The sequence below is a fragment of the Carassius auratus genome, chromosome 34, assembly GCF_003368295.1.
Source record: "Carassius auratus strain Wakin chromosome 34, ASM336829v1, whole genome shotgun sequence".
In the NCBI taxonomy this organism is placed as follows: domain Eukaryota; kingdom Metazoa; phylum Chordata; class Actinopteri; order Cypriniformes; family Cyprinidae; genus Carassius; species Carassius auratus.
Genome location: NC_039276.1, coordinates 7132113 through 7148249, shown reverse-complemented (window position 1 = coordinate 7148249; position 16137 = coordinate 7132113). Strand labels below are relative to the sequence as shown.

Sequence of the window (16137 nt, the reverse complement as noted above, 5' to 3'; positions counted from 1 at the left end):
AACGCGCATTTGAAAAAGCGAGGCGCTGGAGAGCAAAATTAGTTTGAATGCAAAATACAATTTCACCACTAGATGGGAGTAATTCCTACTCAGTGTCCCTTAAACACTAAATGCACTGAATTCCAAATTTTTTAAAACTTAACAATAGAGTACTGGAGAAGTAAGTTCTAAAAACCAGAAAGGCTTTACCTGTTTTTTGCAAGTTTGGTCCCATTGTCCCAAAGTCAATGGGTTTTCCTTCAACTGAATTTTATTAGAGAATTAGTATTAAAAAAAAAAAGGATGAGCTTAGCACAATAAAATATTTTAGAATTCTATTAATGGTATTAACGGAACTTTTAGAATTCTCTGAAAGTTACTTGGTTTTTGGAATGGGTTTTGGTTAAATACTTGAAATAAGGTCTCTGGATTACACAAGCTCAAAATATTTTCATATTGAGTCGGACTTGCAATCGAAGGGTTGTGAGTTTGTGTCTCGGGCCGGCAGGAATTGTGGGTGGGGGAAGTGCATGTACAGTTCTCTCTCCACCTTCAATACCACGACTTAGGTGCCCTTGAGCAAGGCATCGAACCCCCAACTGCTCCCCGGGCGCCGCAGCATAAATGGCTTCCCACTGCTCCGGGTGTGTGTTCACAGTGTGTGTGTGTGTTCATTGCTCTGTCTGTGTGCACTTCGGATGCGTTAAATGCAGAGCACGAATTCTGAGTATGGGTCACCATACTTGGCTGAATGTCACGTCACTTTTATTATACAACAAAAATGCATCAGTAATACTTTTTTTAGTAAGCTTTTATGTGCTTTTAAAAAGTTACTAACCAGTGGTTATCTGGGGCTACAGAGGTTGTCCATCACGCTGAACAGGAAACCCTATCTCCTCCTTGTGTTTCTACTCACCTTGTTGCAAACTATTCTAATTCCAATTTTTTTAACTAGTAGATTAGATTAGAAGGAAACTAGATTAGGAGGGTGATGCTCCTGGGTTGATTTACAAAAACATGCCTCCTTGCAGCACTCCTTAGCTTTATGTGAGGTACAGACAAAATGTAAGTCTTTTTTTTGTTTTGTTTTTTAACCCCTCATCTGTAGCTCTCAAATTGAATCAGAATATTTTGTATGAATCAGAAGAGAGCTTTTATGGTTGCGTTTTAGCTGTAGTAAGGCAGTATTGTATCCAATATGATTTTGAATTCCACTTGCTAATAACGGTTTGCTCCAATAGACAGTTGGTCAGTCTTAATTTTTTTTCCTGACAAAGTAGCCAGTTTACAATGCATTAAAAATAAGGTGAATAGATGTGGTCAGCAGTAATTGCCTGGCCCTTTTTGCCCACAGTCTGGTATATAAATGGAGAAAACACCAATAGCCTGACCTCATCTGAAACACAGACTAGGTGATGTCATGCAGCTGATTGCAAAGAGATATCTAACTCTTGTCTTTTTCAGGAAGATGCTGTTTCTTTTGCCAGTAATGTGGGCTACCCTTGCTTCCCGAGGCCATCCTATGTTCTGAGGTGAGTTAAAGTCAGTGAAGTCAGGACACAAACACAGTATAGGAGATCAGTTTTGGAACTGACTTCCCATGTGATTGTGTCTCTTTGGCAGAGGCTTTTGTGTAATGAAAGGGCCAAAAATGTAATCACATTTATCTAACAATCTTTCCCTCCAGTGATTGAAAACTACTGCAGTCAGATCAGTGAGTTAGTGAACAAATCGATTTGATTGGTGAATGAATTATTCAAACGGTGTATTTCAAAAGAATCAGCTCAAAAGAGGGATTTACTGATCCAGTTCTCAAGTTCAGCTTAACAAATCAGTTAACAGCTCCACAGGGCATTATCTTCCATGAATTAATGACTTGAATTAATAATAATAATAACAACAACAACAGTAAGAATAATAATAATGATAAATAAAATTTTCCTCACATAAATATGGTTCCTTTTTGCTACCATGAATTGTCATTGTATGGAAAAGACCTAAGTGAATATTCTCCAAAATTCCTTAGATGACCAAAAAAAAAACATAAAAATTAATAATAATATCACAGCATACTTGTTTGGAACAACAACATAAATGTTTTCTTTTTTATTCAACTAATAGCTTTCCCATGTTCATAAGTACTGTAGACTGCCCTGAACCAAATGAAAGTTGACATCAGTCAGTGTAAAGCGGATTTGACAGGAGGAGCAGAGAAATGTCACTCCAAACTTCTCAGTGAAGGCCTGTAGAAATCCTGGGTAGGATGCAATTTCACCCACATTATAAGAATCTCAGATTGGCAGGACTCGAACAGCTAATTTGTACATAATCAGACAGCAGGCATCTATTTTGAGTGCTAAGATGAGAAAATTAGGTTACTTTTAAACCAGGCGCCGGTCCGCTGTGCATCAAGAGGTCACACAGAAATAGCTGAAAATACTGCTTTTAACCATTACCCATTACACATCTCAATCATAAAAGCACTTTTATCCGTGGAGCACTTTTCTATTTGTTCTCATTTGGTGTTGCCTCAAAGGTTACTCTCTGTTTTGAGAGAAGATTAGAGTTTTTTCCTTTGGAACTGCAGCAGTCAAAATACAGAGACTCATATTGTGCTAAGTGTGAAACTAATAGTTATCAGTGGAACCAGATTGAAAACATATGAAACTAAAGCTAAAAGAAAGTAAAGTGGTATACTTTTATTTTAACATTTATAAATCAACATCCACATATAATAGCCTCTTGTAGAGACAGATTTGTTTTTAGTTTTCAAGAAAACCCAACTGCCAAAACCAAGACTTTTTAACTTCTTTCTTTCGTTTGAATATTAACTGCCCTGTGTGACCATTTAGCTGCTCAACTGAGAGCCGTGTTTTGAGTCTTGCTTTGTGTTTCTGAGGGTGTTTGGTGCCAGCTGTGGTTTGGCATCATTATATTGACTAAATCTATGCCTGAGGCTCAGACTCTCAGGGACTGCAGCCCAGACACAGAACCTGACAGAAACACTGCCAGTTCATCTGGACCGTGGAAGGGTTCATAGTGAAGAGACGCTTAGGGCTGTCTTGGTATATTTCCCACTCGTCTCTCTGTGTTCACTGTATTTTGATGTGTTAGTGAAACATATTGCTGACTGTCAATTAAAGTGTAAAGGTAAGCAGTGGTGTTTTATTATGGGATACAACCAGAGTTCAAAATTAACTTTTTGCCATACCTGCCAATAGTGAATGGGTGCTTTATCATTCTAGTATATATATATATATATATATATATATATATATATATATATATTAGGGGTGTAACGATACCCGTATTCGTATTGAACCGTTCGGTACGACGCTTTCGGTTCGGTACGCGGTACGCATTATGTATACCGAACGGTTCGTTGGAGTAATTAATTATATTTGAAAAAAAAAAAAAAAGAGAGAGAGAGAAATATAATGATATGCGTTCAACAAGGTAGCCCAATAACCCAAACAACGTAACAGGCAACGCCCCTGACACTCCCGAAGAAGAAAAAAAACACCATCTTATATGTTTATCTTAGGCTACTCAGCAGGCGCTCGCTCACTCAGTACGCGCTGAAGGCTCGTTGCAAAATAGCCAATGCGTTTAACAGACTAGAAATGAGAAGATCCTCCAATAACCAACAGGTCTGGTGTTTGGGTGCACTTTGGATTCCCTTTATAAGCTATAATGGTGATGGCAAGAGAGTGGTGGATAAAAAAACAACGGTATGTCGCATCTGCAACATGACAGGGTACACCAGCGGGAATAAAAAAAAAAAAAAAAAAAAACACCAGCGGGAATATCTGGGATATATGCGTCAGTACTATCTGGGAAAAGACGAAAAAAAGGAGAAACATGCACGCAGCAAACTATCCCTGCAGCATTTAGAAACTATAGCTTACAGGGAATCCAACCCAAACACCAGACCTGTTGGTTATTTTAGGATCTTATATTTCTGGTCTGTTAAAGGCATTCGACATTTTGCAACGAGCCTTCAGCGCGTGCTGAGTGAGCGAGCGCCTTAGGGGCCGTTCACATATCGTGCCTAAAAACGCATGGAAAACGCTAAGCGCGTCTTTCTCCTCCTTTCCAAAGCGCTTGGGCAGAAGCGCTCATGAGGCGTCTGTCTTTGCTAAGCAACAATGACGTGCTCTCTCCATGAGACGCGGAAATTTCAGCGAAGGATAAATGGATTTGCAGCTCTAAAAATCGCTTGCAGTAGCTCTGCTACTAAATTTATTTCAAAATTGCAATCCATATACAACTATGATCAGCTGATCCTTCATCTTGGCTGAGCTCTCAACGTTGTTACGGGAAAGGATGAAGCTGATTGGTTAGTTCTTGTCACATGACCCGCGGTGCGCTTGCGGCATTCTGAAAAGTTGAGATGTTTTTACATTTTGCTGTATCTAAAACGTATCGAACCGAACCGAACCGAACCGTGACATCAGTGTATCGTATCGAACCGAACCGTGAATTTTGTGAACCGTTACACCCCTAATATATATATATATATATATATATATATATATATATATATATATATATATATATATATATATATATATATAAATATATAAATAAATAAATAAATAAATACACTGCCCTCCATAAGTATTGGAACAGTAAAGAAAATTGTTCTGTTTGCTGTGGAGTCAAGAAATCTGTAAATATGATTAAAAGGTGAATATGAGACAAAACTACAGAATGTCACATTTTATTTTGGGGTGATTTAACAAAGATGTTTTACCAGCTAAGAAGATCAGCACTTTTAGAGTCTCATCTTCTTACCTTATGTGAACATAAGTATTGGAACAGTTGCCTCACAGGTCTTACTAAGCATTTAGCTGTTAATTCTTCATATATTAAAACCAAGAAATGTGTCTAATCAGTAATATCCATTGATTCTGCATTCTAAGTCTTGCATTCGACAATGACACACACAAACCAGGATGAAGATGAGGAAGCCGACTCTGAAAGAAAAGCAGGCAATTTGGATGCTAAAAGAAAAGAGGAAGTCAATTAGAACTATAGGAAAAACAAAGAGCATGGAGAAATCAAGAGTTTGGAAACTAACGGTGACATCAGCAACCAACGATGACCTGATCGCCTGAGAAAAACAACATTAGCTGATGACAGATAAATCATAAAAGCTGTGAAAATGAACCCTAAAATACATATCTATAAAATCACTAACAACCTCCAGAAAGCTCTGTCAATCTACGGTCTACAGGAGAATTTGAAACAGAATTACAGAAGCTAGAAAGCAGGATGCAAACCTCTGATCAGCACCAAAAATAAAAAAGGCAAGATTCTTCACAAATGTGAACCAGTAGAGTTTTGGAACTGAGTTGATGGATCGATGAGACAAAGATAAACCTTTATCTAAGTGATTGGAAAGCAAAAGTGTGGAGAAAAAAGGGAACTGCAAATGATCTTAAGGATGCAACCTCATCTGTAAAGCTTGGTGGAGCAGGTGTCATGGCATGGGTATGCATGTCTGTGTCTAGAACAAGAGATCTTCGTTTTAATGATAACTTAATGTATGATGGAAGTAGCAGAATGAATTTGGAAGGGTACAACATCATCTTGGCTACCAATATTCAAGAAAATGCCACCAAACTTATTAGAAAGCACCTAATAATGGATCAGGACAATGACCCAAAACACTTTGCCAGTTCAATCAAGGACTTTATCAGGGCAACGAAATGTGAAGTCTTAGATTGCCCAAATCAGTCTCCAGATTTAAATCTGAACATTAATTTCACCAGCTGAAGAAGAGACTAAAGACAGAAACTCCCCAAAACCATTGGAAATGGATGCATTAAAGGCTGGAGAAAAGCATTTCAAAGCATAAGACCAAGAGTCTGGTGATGTCTCTGGGTTGCAGACTCACTGCCCTGATTGCATGCAAGGGATCTGCAACTAAATATTAGCTTTTAATCTTTTATATCTGCCTTAAATTCAACTGTTCCAAAACGCTCACATCAAATAGTGGGATGAAATCTAAAAGTGCTATCCTTTGTATTTGCTAAAACATGTATGTGTGGAAAGACCTAATAATACAAATTTACATTCTGTAGTTTTGTAGCATATATATATATATATATATCTTTTAATCATATTTGCAAATTTCTTGACTCCGCAGCAGAGAAAGCAATTTTGTCTTTACTGTTCCAATACTTATGGATACACACACACACACACACACACACACACAGTCACTTTGTTAGGTACAACTGTTCAAATCAGCCAATCACATGGCAGCAACTCAATGCATTTAGGCATCTAGATGTGGTGAAGACAACTTGCTGAAGTTCAAACCGAGCATCAGAATGGGGAAGAAAAGGGATTTAAGTGACTTTGAACGTGGAATGGTTGTTGGTGCCAGACGGGCTGTATTTCCAAAACTGCTGATCTACTGGATTTTCACGCACAAACACCTCTAGGGTTTACAGACAATAGTCCAAAAAAGAAAATATCCAGTGAGCAGCAGTTGTGTGAATGAAAATGCCTTGTTGATGTCAGAGGTCAGAGGAGAATGGACAGACTGGTTAGAGATGATAGAAAGGCAACAGTAACTCACATAACCACTCATTACAACCAAGGTATGCAGAATACAATCTCTGAATGCACAACATGTTGAACCCTGAAGCAGATGGGCTACAGCAGCAGAAGACCACACCGAGTGCCACTCCTGTCAGCTAAGAACAGGAAAAGGAGACTACAATTCACACTGGCTCACAAAAATTGGACAACAAAAAATGGAAAATAAGGTGATATCATGCTAGTTGAGTTGATAAGTATATGAAAAAAAAAGGCTGTGAAACATGTTTGGGGATGGGATTTAATCAAAATACAGTAAATACAGTAATATTGTGAAATTTGACAGTTTAATATTTAGTTTTCAATGTTATTGTATTTTAAAATAAGCTAATTTAAAATGGTTGGTCTGCTTAATATTTATTTTTAGAAAGACCTGAAGAACAGCATTTATTTGAAATAGATATTTTGTAACAATATAAGTCTTACTGTCACTTTGGATTAATTTAATGCATCCTTGCTGAATAAAGGTATTGATTTCATAACAAACAAACAAACAAACAAAAAGTTAGCCCCAAACTTTTAAACTGTTTATGTATATATGGATGATCACTTGATCAGGTGTGATTTCGGTACCTTTCTACAACTGCATCTGGCTACGCCACAAATGTTAGCTCCAGGGATGATGCCATTAAATGACAAAAAAAATTCTGTCTTTTTTTTTTTTTCTCAATATGAAACATATTCAGTGTCGATTGCCTCGAGGAGCAGCTGACCCAAATATATTTCTCTAGTTTGCTTTTTCTCTCCCTATTCTTTTACATAACTCTACATATCTTCCATTTTGATAGGTTTAACTCTACAACCCTCGACTAATGCTTTCGTCTCCTGATGGGCTCATTTAAATGTCAGAGTGATGAATGATGATAATCTTTCTGTTTCCAGTGGTTCAGCCATGAATGTTGTGTATGGAGAAGATAAGATGAAACATTTCCTGGAGGAAGCCACACAGGTGTCACAGGTGAGGTCTGCACATTTAACCATTTGGCCTGGTTAACATAAATAACTTAATGTGAAGCGTGTTGGTTTTGCCATATTAATCATGCAACAGCTCCGTCATGAATAATGTAACATGCAGCCTTTTTTACCCATTATCACAAATGAATGATGTTCTTGAAATTACATCTAAACCTACCCTTTAGGAAAATATGCCCTAAAGAGCTTTTTTATTTTTTAAAGGCAGACAAAGCACATTTCCAGCAGCTCCAGTACCTCAGAGCCAGTATTGATTTTCATCTCCTGTTCTTGCTAAACCCTAAAAGTTGTTTAATTTAAGAGTGCAATAGTTTTCCTGAATCCAGCAAAACCGCTACAATCAATGTTTTTTTTCTACTTCAAACCAAATCAAGATGAATTTCTGAACAACAACTGTTAACTGTTGTAAAGCATAGCAGGTTCTACCACTTCTCTTAAAGTGCCTCATCAATGGTTGAATGCATTTTAGCATTGCTGCTAATTCATTCAATGTTATAATCCATTTTGCCAAAAGTGAAAGATTGTCAATTTGTAAATTTGTGAGCCAAAAGTAAAATTTGTTAACTTTGACTTTGGCATATAGACAGCCTCCAAGCTAAAAGATGTGGACTAACAACCACAGAACTCCATTGATCTTTTACTTCACAGTCTTATAAAGGTGCAGATTAATGATACGTTTGTATATATACAGTATATAAAGAGTTGTGAACCCTTTTATGGCTCTGGTAAAATAAAAAGGCTGGATTGAGCTGAACACAACAATGTTCTTGAGCACTCAATTAGCCTTATTTAATCTTTCATCATGTTGAGATATATTCACAATTTATTCTCTCTCTCTCTCTCTCTCTGTTTCTCTCTCTCTCTCTCACACACACACATATATATATACTGCACAAAATTATAAATGTAACATTTGTTTTTGCCCCCATTTTTCATGAGCTGAGCTAAAAGATCTAAGACTTTTTCGATTTACACAGAAGGCCTATTTCTCAAATATTGTTCACAAATCTGTCTAAATCTGTGTCAGTGAGCACTTCTCTTCATCCACCTCACAGGTGTGGCATATCAGGATGCTAATTAGACAGCATGATTATTGCATAGCTGTGCTTTAGGCTGGCCGTAATAAAAGGCCACTCTAAAATGTGCAGTTTTACTGTATTGGGTGGGTCCAAAAACCAGTCAGTATCTGGTGTGACCACCATTTGCTTCACGCAGTGCAACACATCTCCTTCACATAGAGCTGATCAGGTTGTTGATTGTGGCCTGTGGAATGTTGGTCCACTCCACTTCAATGGCTGTGCAGAGTTTCTGGATATTGGCAGAAACTTGAACAGGCTGTCGTATACGCCGATCCAGAGCATCCTAAACATGCTCAATGGGTGACATGTCCGGTGAGTATGCTGGCTATGCAAGAACTGGGATGTTTTCAGCTTCCACGATCTTGAAGGTGAAGATGCAGGATGTGGAGGTCCTGGGCTGGTGTGGTTACACTTGGTCTGCGGTTGTAAGGCCAGTTGGATGTACTGCCAAATTCTCTTCAAACACCTTTGAAGATGGCTTATGGTAGAGAAATGAACATTCAATTCATGGACAACAGCTCTGGTGGACATTCCTGCAGTCAGCATGCCAATTGCATGCTCCCTCAAAACTTGCGACATCTGTGGCATTGTGCTGTGTGATAAAACTGCACATTTTAGACTGGCCTTTTTTTGCGACCAGCCTAAGGCTGTGCAATTATCATTCTGTCTAATCAGCATCCTGATATGCCACACCTGTGAGGTGGATGATGAAGCACTCACTAACACAGATTTAGACAGATTTGTGAACAATATTTGACAGAAATAGGCCTTTTGTGTACCTAGAAAAAGCCTCAGATCTTTGAGTATACCTCATGAAAAATGGGGGCTAAAAACGAAAGTGTTGCGTTTATAATTTTGTTCAGACAAATTTTTTTTCACATTTTCTTTTTATATATATTTGGCAGTATATAATATATATTACTGTTTTCTATTTAAATATAAAATAAAATTGTAATTTAGTTCTATGTTATAGTCACCAAAGCTTTACCAACCACCACACAGGTTAACTAACTGAAGAAAGGATGAAATAATCAGCATCTGCTCAGTGCCCCATTTAATGAAAATCCTAAAGCTTCATTTCCCCACCTAAATTATTATTCTCAAAGTGTCTGTCAGGTTGTCTCATAAAGCCAGATAAATGACTAATAATGGTTGTTATAAGATAGCAAGGAATAGAGACAGGTCTTTCAGACAGGTGCTGGATGGAAGGGTTTAGTTGTGCTTTTATTCACTTACTGTAAGTTAAAGAATGACCCTGAGCTGCATGAGGCTCATGTTGTGGCTTTAAGAGAAAGTTTACAATTCTGGGAAGCACTTCATGAACACTCAGTCCTTGTTAATGTACAGCTATAGCCTTGAAAGACCCTTTGAATCAGCTTTTTTAAAATACAGTGTTTTTGATGCCCTTTGCAGTATTCTTAAAATATCTTTTTCTTTTTCTTTTTTTAGCAATAGTGCTATTTACAGCATTTTTATGGGGAACAGGATCATCCTGTGGTTATCACCAAATTCGTACAAGGTGCCAGAGAAGTGGAGGTGGATGCAGTGGCCAGGATGGGTAAGGTGAGAGATGGTGGAATAATTTTCCAGTAGAAATGGGTAAGAATTTGTAAAATTACTTATCAGGCATTAAATAGAAATCTGAACACACAATCCTTGTTGCTGTGGTTTGTGTAGAAGATACAACTGGTTGTGTAAGACATTTGAGAACATTGTTATCCCACACACCCACATATAACAAAACAAGAAAAAAAAAGCTCTTAAGTATATTCCTTTTCTTTTTGTTGCTTTATCATATAACTACAGCTAAAATAAACTATAGCTAAACAGCTGTTATAAGCACTGGTTGTGGTTACAGGTGCTGGCTCATGCTATCACAGAGCATGTGGAGGATGCAGGAGTGCACTCAGGAGACGCCACACTCATTCTACCCACCCAGACCATCAGCCAGGGAGCTCTGGAGAAGGTCCCGGGCTCATTTCCATTCAACAAAGCTTGCTGTGTGAAGCTGGTTTGCACAGACAGACATTTTCTTTTCTTTTTTACATTGAGTTTTAATGTCAGGTGTTTTCTTTAAAATATTTAGCCTTTTCCCTCTTTGACTGGCGATTCTGTCCTCGTGAAGAACATAATGCTGAAGCATCCATTACTAAAGTTTGTGTTGTTACTATTACGTCCAATTTGTGGCAGCTTTAGTCTGAACAGGAATAATCAAATCTAGCTACAAATAACTTGCAGTTGATTAAAAAAAAAAAAAAATACTGGTGTCACTTTTAATATAAAGTTTCTTTCCCTTTAGAATGGTGTTATCTTGATTGTCTTTTTCATGAACCACAGATGTGACGTTTCATTCTCCTTCCAGCTGAATCAAAGCCAGCTGTCAAAAATATTTTGCGTGTTTGTGAAATGCTCAACCTTAAACACATATGACAAGAACAGTCTCCCAGAGGGCCAGCAGTCCGTCAAAGTCTTCTCTTTTCAGCTGCCTCAGTTTATCAGAATTAATATTACGTTTTCTGCACTTCCTAAAATGTTGTACATTAGATTGGTGTATATTTGAGACGACATGCATAACCCAGACTGTGATTGATGTTTTCAGCCTGTGCATATGTAAAGACTTTGAGTTATTCTTGTAGTTTATATACACATATATATACACACATTTTTTTTTTTTTTTTTTTTTTTTAGGTGAAGACCTAAAAGAAAATTGCAAAGGCGTTTGAGAGTTCAGGGCCATTTTACACTCAATTTTTAGTGAAAGGCAATGATGTAATGGTAAGTTAATGGTTCTTCATGAAAAGTTTGTCTGTGACATCAAAAGATATGAATTTAAACATTACTTTTCATGACCAGTGAACCGACAACATTTAGAAGCATTTTTGATCCGGAATCATAATTTTAGAACTATTTGCAATTTTTCTTCTTTATTTACTCTGTAAATTATGCTTTCCATCAAACAACATTTGGTCAGAGTAAGAAAGAAATGAATCCTGCTAAGCTGTTGAGTTTTTATTCAGCTTTATTTTTGTAATTTATAAAATATGTCTGCTGGTTACTCAAGACCATGTGTTTCTGTCTCAGGTGATTGAGTGTAACCTGCGTGCCTCTCGATCTTTCCCTTTCGTCTCTAAATCTTTTGGGGTGGACTTCATTGATGTGGCCACCAGGGTCATGGGTGAGCCACTGGACGAGTCTCGTCTGCCCTCCCTAGAAAACCCAATCATTCCAGTCGACTATGTTTGCATTAAGGTATGTATGTGTGTTAAGTTAAGTAAATGTATGTTAGAGCTATGAACTAGCAGTTCTAAACTAGCACTAAATAAAAGTACTAGTTTCTTAAACACACACACACACACACACACACACAAACTAATAAATAAATCTTACTGACCCCACACTTTGGAACAGTAATAGATATTTCTAGTGTAATATTACATACCACATACTGTTTTATACATTTGTCTTTTATTTCTCTAGTTACTACTTACTGAGCAAGCCAGTTAATCTGTTTTAAAAGTGATTGATTGAACAATGAAATTGCTGGAGTGTTAGTGCTGGTCTGTATCACAGGTTCAGGAGTTGAGCCTGAGTGGTGTCTCTATTCTCCTAAAGTCATTTCCTGTGAAATGATCAAGGAGCTTCAGTGCAATAGCCGCAAAGAGGAGCCAATCACAAGGGAATAATCCCCGTCTTCTGCCAATCTCAAAGTTTTAAATACCTCATTTAGTGCTGACAGGAATTTTAAGCAGCTAACTGGATGTTTTCTTTTGGAGAGAGACATTTACGGGATTTAAACTCACTCGCAAGATTAAAGATTCATTCTCTCTTTCTATCTTTTTCAAATGCATCTCTCATGATATTTTTCTCCATTTCCCATAAGAGAAAAATGTCATGAATGAAATATCACTTATAAGTCGGTTATTTCTTCTCCTGGTCAGCAACAAGAGCAAATGTATGATATGATAAGATATAATATAATAAAATATAATAAATATAATATAATATATAAAAAATAAAAAAATACTTATCTAACATTCACGTTAATCATTGACATTAATCATTAATCAAAAGTGACAGTAAAGATGTCTATAATAAAAAAATATTTTAAAATATAAATGCTGTTATTTTGAATTTATTATTAAAAGAATCTTGGGGAAAAAAAAATATATGACTGTTACCAAAAAAAATATTAAGCAGCACCAGTTTTTAACATTGACAATAGTAAGAAATGTTTCTTGTGCACCAAATCTTGAGCATATTTCTAAAGGATCATGTGACACTTAAGACTGGAGTAATGGCTGCTGAAAAGTCAGCTTTGCCATTAAAGGAATAAATTACATTTTAAAATACATTCAAATAGAACATTTCACAACGTGACTGTTTTAACTGTATTTATAAAATGTAGGCTCTGTGAGCATAAGTAACTTTTAAAATCTTACAGACCAAGACTTGTAAGCAGTATTGTATCCATATTTATTATCATATTTTCTTTATCTGTGGCACCTAAGAAAAAGTGTAAAGGTAAAGATGGTTAAGGTAAAAGGACCATAAAGTATTTCAACATTTTGTTCCATTCTGTCATAGTCAGGTGCGAGATAATATAAATATATATGACACATCCACATCAGTATATTGCCATGTTTCATGTTTCCGCTGCTTTTGTCAAGCTGGGAAACATCTCGGAAACAGTGCTCTTCCAGGCTAACAAGTCCCTAATGTGAAGTCTTTACCACTTTCCACAGCTTCGCAGATGGCTGTTGGAGGAAGTTCGGCATGTAAGAGTTTTTCAAAGTGCATGGACACACTCCTTTAGGTTTCATGAAAGTGCTTGTTTTCCTTGTTCGGAAATCTCTGCTCTACACAACCAGAGAACAATGGGTTTTTCGGCATATAGGTCTGCCAAGATGATTCTGATATCTCTCTAAGATCCAATATAAATTAGCTTTTCTTTCTGTCATTATGCGATACAATTGTTGGTGTAATATATTTGCAGTTTTCCACTTGTAATGTATGCCGTGATCCGTTGGGACCAGGAAGGCCTGGTTTCCATGCCGACCACCAGCCTTTAAAGCAAGGTCTATAAATTGGTAATAGGAAAGACCACTTTTTGCTACTTCACCCAAGAAGTTCTGGGACTCTCCTCACAGGCCGTCGTGAATTCTCAAGGGGTTCAGTAGTTAAAAGTCTATCTGCTATTATGAATGGATCTGGAACGGTGCCAGGTTTGTAATAATAGTAGAAGTAGTAGTGTCCTTCACCTCCACAGTTCTGCCTGGTGGAGTTGCCCACCGGGATTCCTGCCACATTAACAGCCAACAATGCATTAATACCAGAATGAATCAAAGCTGCTTGTGTTTATTCACACTGGTGCGACCTTTTCTCTCATTTGTATGCGTAAGTAGGCTGGCTTATCCAGGGTTGATTAGATGGCTTCAAGAATGAGTTCCCCCTGGTGGTGCACTGCAGTGGAGGCCAGGGTGGAGTGTTAATCTGTGCCCCACATCCCCTGTGCAGGTAATGGGAGCTGTCTGCTTTTATTTGGAGCGATAAGGGCGTCACTTGAATAGAAGTCAAACTGCTGTTGGTCTAGTCCAAAATATTCAGACTTCAACAGTCTCGCCATATAGCACCCACTTTAACAGTCTCTCAGTAGCACCCAATTATCAAAATTCAGCATCTTTTTTTTTCAGTGAAATGTGTGTTCTGCTTATTAACAGATAGATCATTTGTGATATCTCTTTAAGTCTTTTCATTGTGTCCTTTGAGCTTGTGTCTCTTCCACAAACTGATGTTTTTGAATGTCCCTGGTGTGGATTCAGGTCTGCAAATGTTTTGGCCTGTGGGTGGCAGTGGTGTAGCAGGTTTACTGTTTTCTCATTCACTTTCATATGAGGAGTTCTCTTATAATATCATTTGACTGGATGTGAATCACCGTAACTTGTCAAGTGCTCTTGAGACCATTAACCCTCTATTAAAAATAGTCACATTAGACTTGCATTAGGCTTTTATACATTTTCTTGCTTTCTTGTTCCCAGGATTCGTGATAAGCACTGAGCAGTAATGTTTCACAGATAAGTGTCAGGAAGTAAACAGCATTTGTATCAGATGGCTTTTCTAAATAAATGGAAGCCTATATCTCCTGAGTTGCATATATATATGACAAACTGTTTCTTTTGTAGTCCCACATGCTTGCCAAAGTCATTCTAGGCGTTTAGATGATAGAACAGTATCTAAATCATTGTATATTTCATTTAACATAAATCATGGTCACACATCTATCTATCTATCTGATCATTAAAGTACTGGAGTAATGGCTGTTGAACATACAGCTTTTCCATCATAGGAATAAATCAAATTTTAAAACAGAGTAAACAGAAAAGTTATTTTAAACTCTTAATAATATTTCAAACTAACACTGTTTTACTGTATTTTTCATCAAATAAATGCAGCATTGATGAGAAGAGACTTCTTTAAAAAAAAAAATTAAACTTTTGAATGGTAATGTAAACGCATCAACCTTTAAAAAAAACTTTAAAAAAAACAAAAAAACACTGAAAGACCACTTCTAGAACATTGATTACCATTACATCCGTCATAAAATCTGAAGTGTCCCCAGCTCGTGTTTTCATCACAGGCTGCTGGGAAGCAGACCAGCATCAGGGATAAATGTTTACATATTGTGTACCAGTTGTAGTCTTATTTGTTCAGTGGAACTCATGGGCACACACATCTAGTTTTTCCCGTCCTCTGTCCAAATCCATCAAATAATATTTTTATGTTTCCACACGGCCGGTTTACCTGCTCTGTCTGCTCTTCCTGGCAATGGGAAAATCATAGAAACCAGCCTGGAGGACAATGAAGCAGAAGGAGCATTTTAATCGTGCGGCACTGATTTCCAGCTTTAGAACAGGAAGTACAATATCTCCTCCCCAGATTTTATGATGCCCCCATTCTGTCCGTTTTTTTCACAATTGTAATATCACACTAGTCTTCCTTCATTCAGCAACATCTTTAATATATTTGATTTATTTCACCTTGGCTTTCAATATTGTACTTATGGAGACAAATGAATAATTTATCCAAGAGATTCTGTATGCTGTGATGAATATTTGCAGATTTGTTTCTGATCTTAAAGATTAAGATATTTCTTTCTCTTGTTTTTTTAGTGATCTGTTTTGATCACTGCAGGTGGCTTGCTTTGGACCAAACATCTATTCAGCCTTCCTAAAGGCCATGCTCTCTACAGGATTCAAGCTTCCCCAGAAGTGGATTCTCATTGGGATAAAAGTGAAGAAGAACTTTTTTATCCCTTCCTTAATGGTTGAATCTCAAAGGACTCAGATTTACTCAGTGGAACATAAGTGGCTTGTTTTGATCAGAACAGGTTGCTATATCTACTTGCAGGTTATTTTCCACATAAATTACAAAATCCATAGGAGGTTTTCAAGTAGGAAAACAATTCCTGAATATACAGGTGCATCTCAATTAATTAGAA

General features: G+C 37.2%; 1 long non-coding RNA gene across 1 annotated transcript; it reads left to right on the top strand.

Moving 5' to 3' along the window:
- Window positions 1–1376: 1376 nt before the first annotated feature.
- LOC113053032 (uncharacterized) lies at window positions 1377–16137 on the top strand. The gene is made up of 7 exons (XR_003277147.1): window positions 1377–1511; window positions 7474–7549; window positions 10092–10205; window positions 10501–10608; window positions 11331–11417; window positions 11724–11891; window positions 15809–16137. It is a non-coding gene; the product is annotated as an uncharacterized LOC113053032 (long non-coding RNA).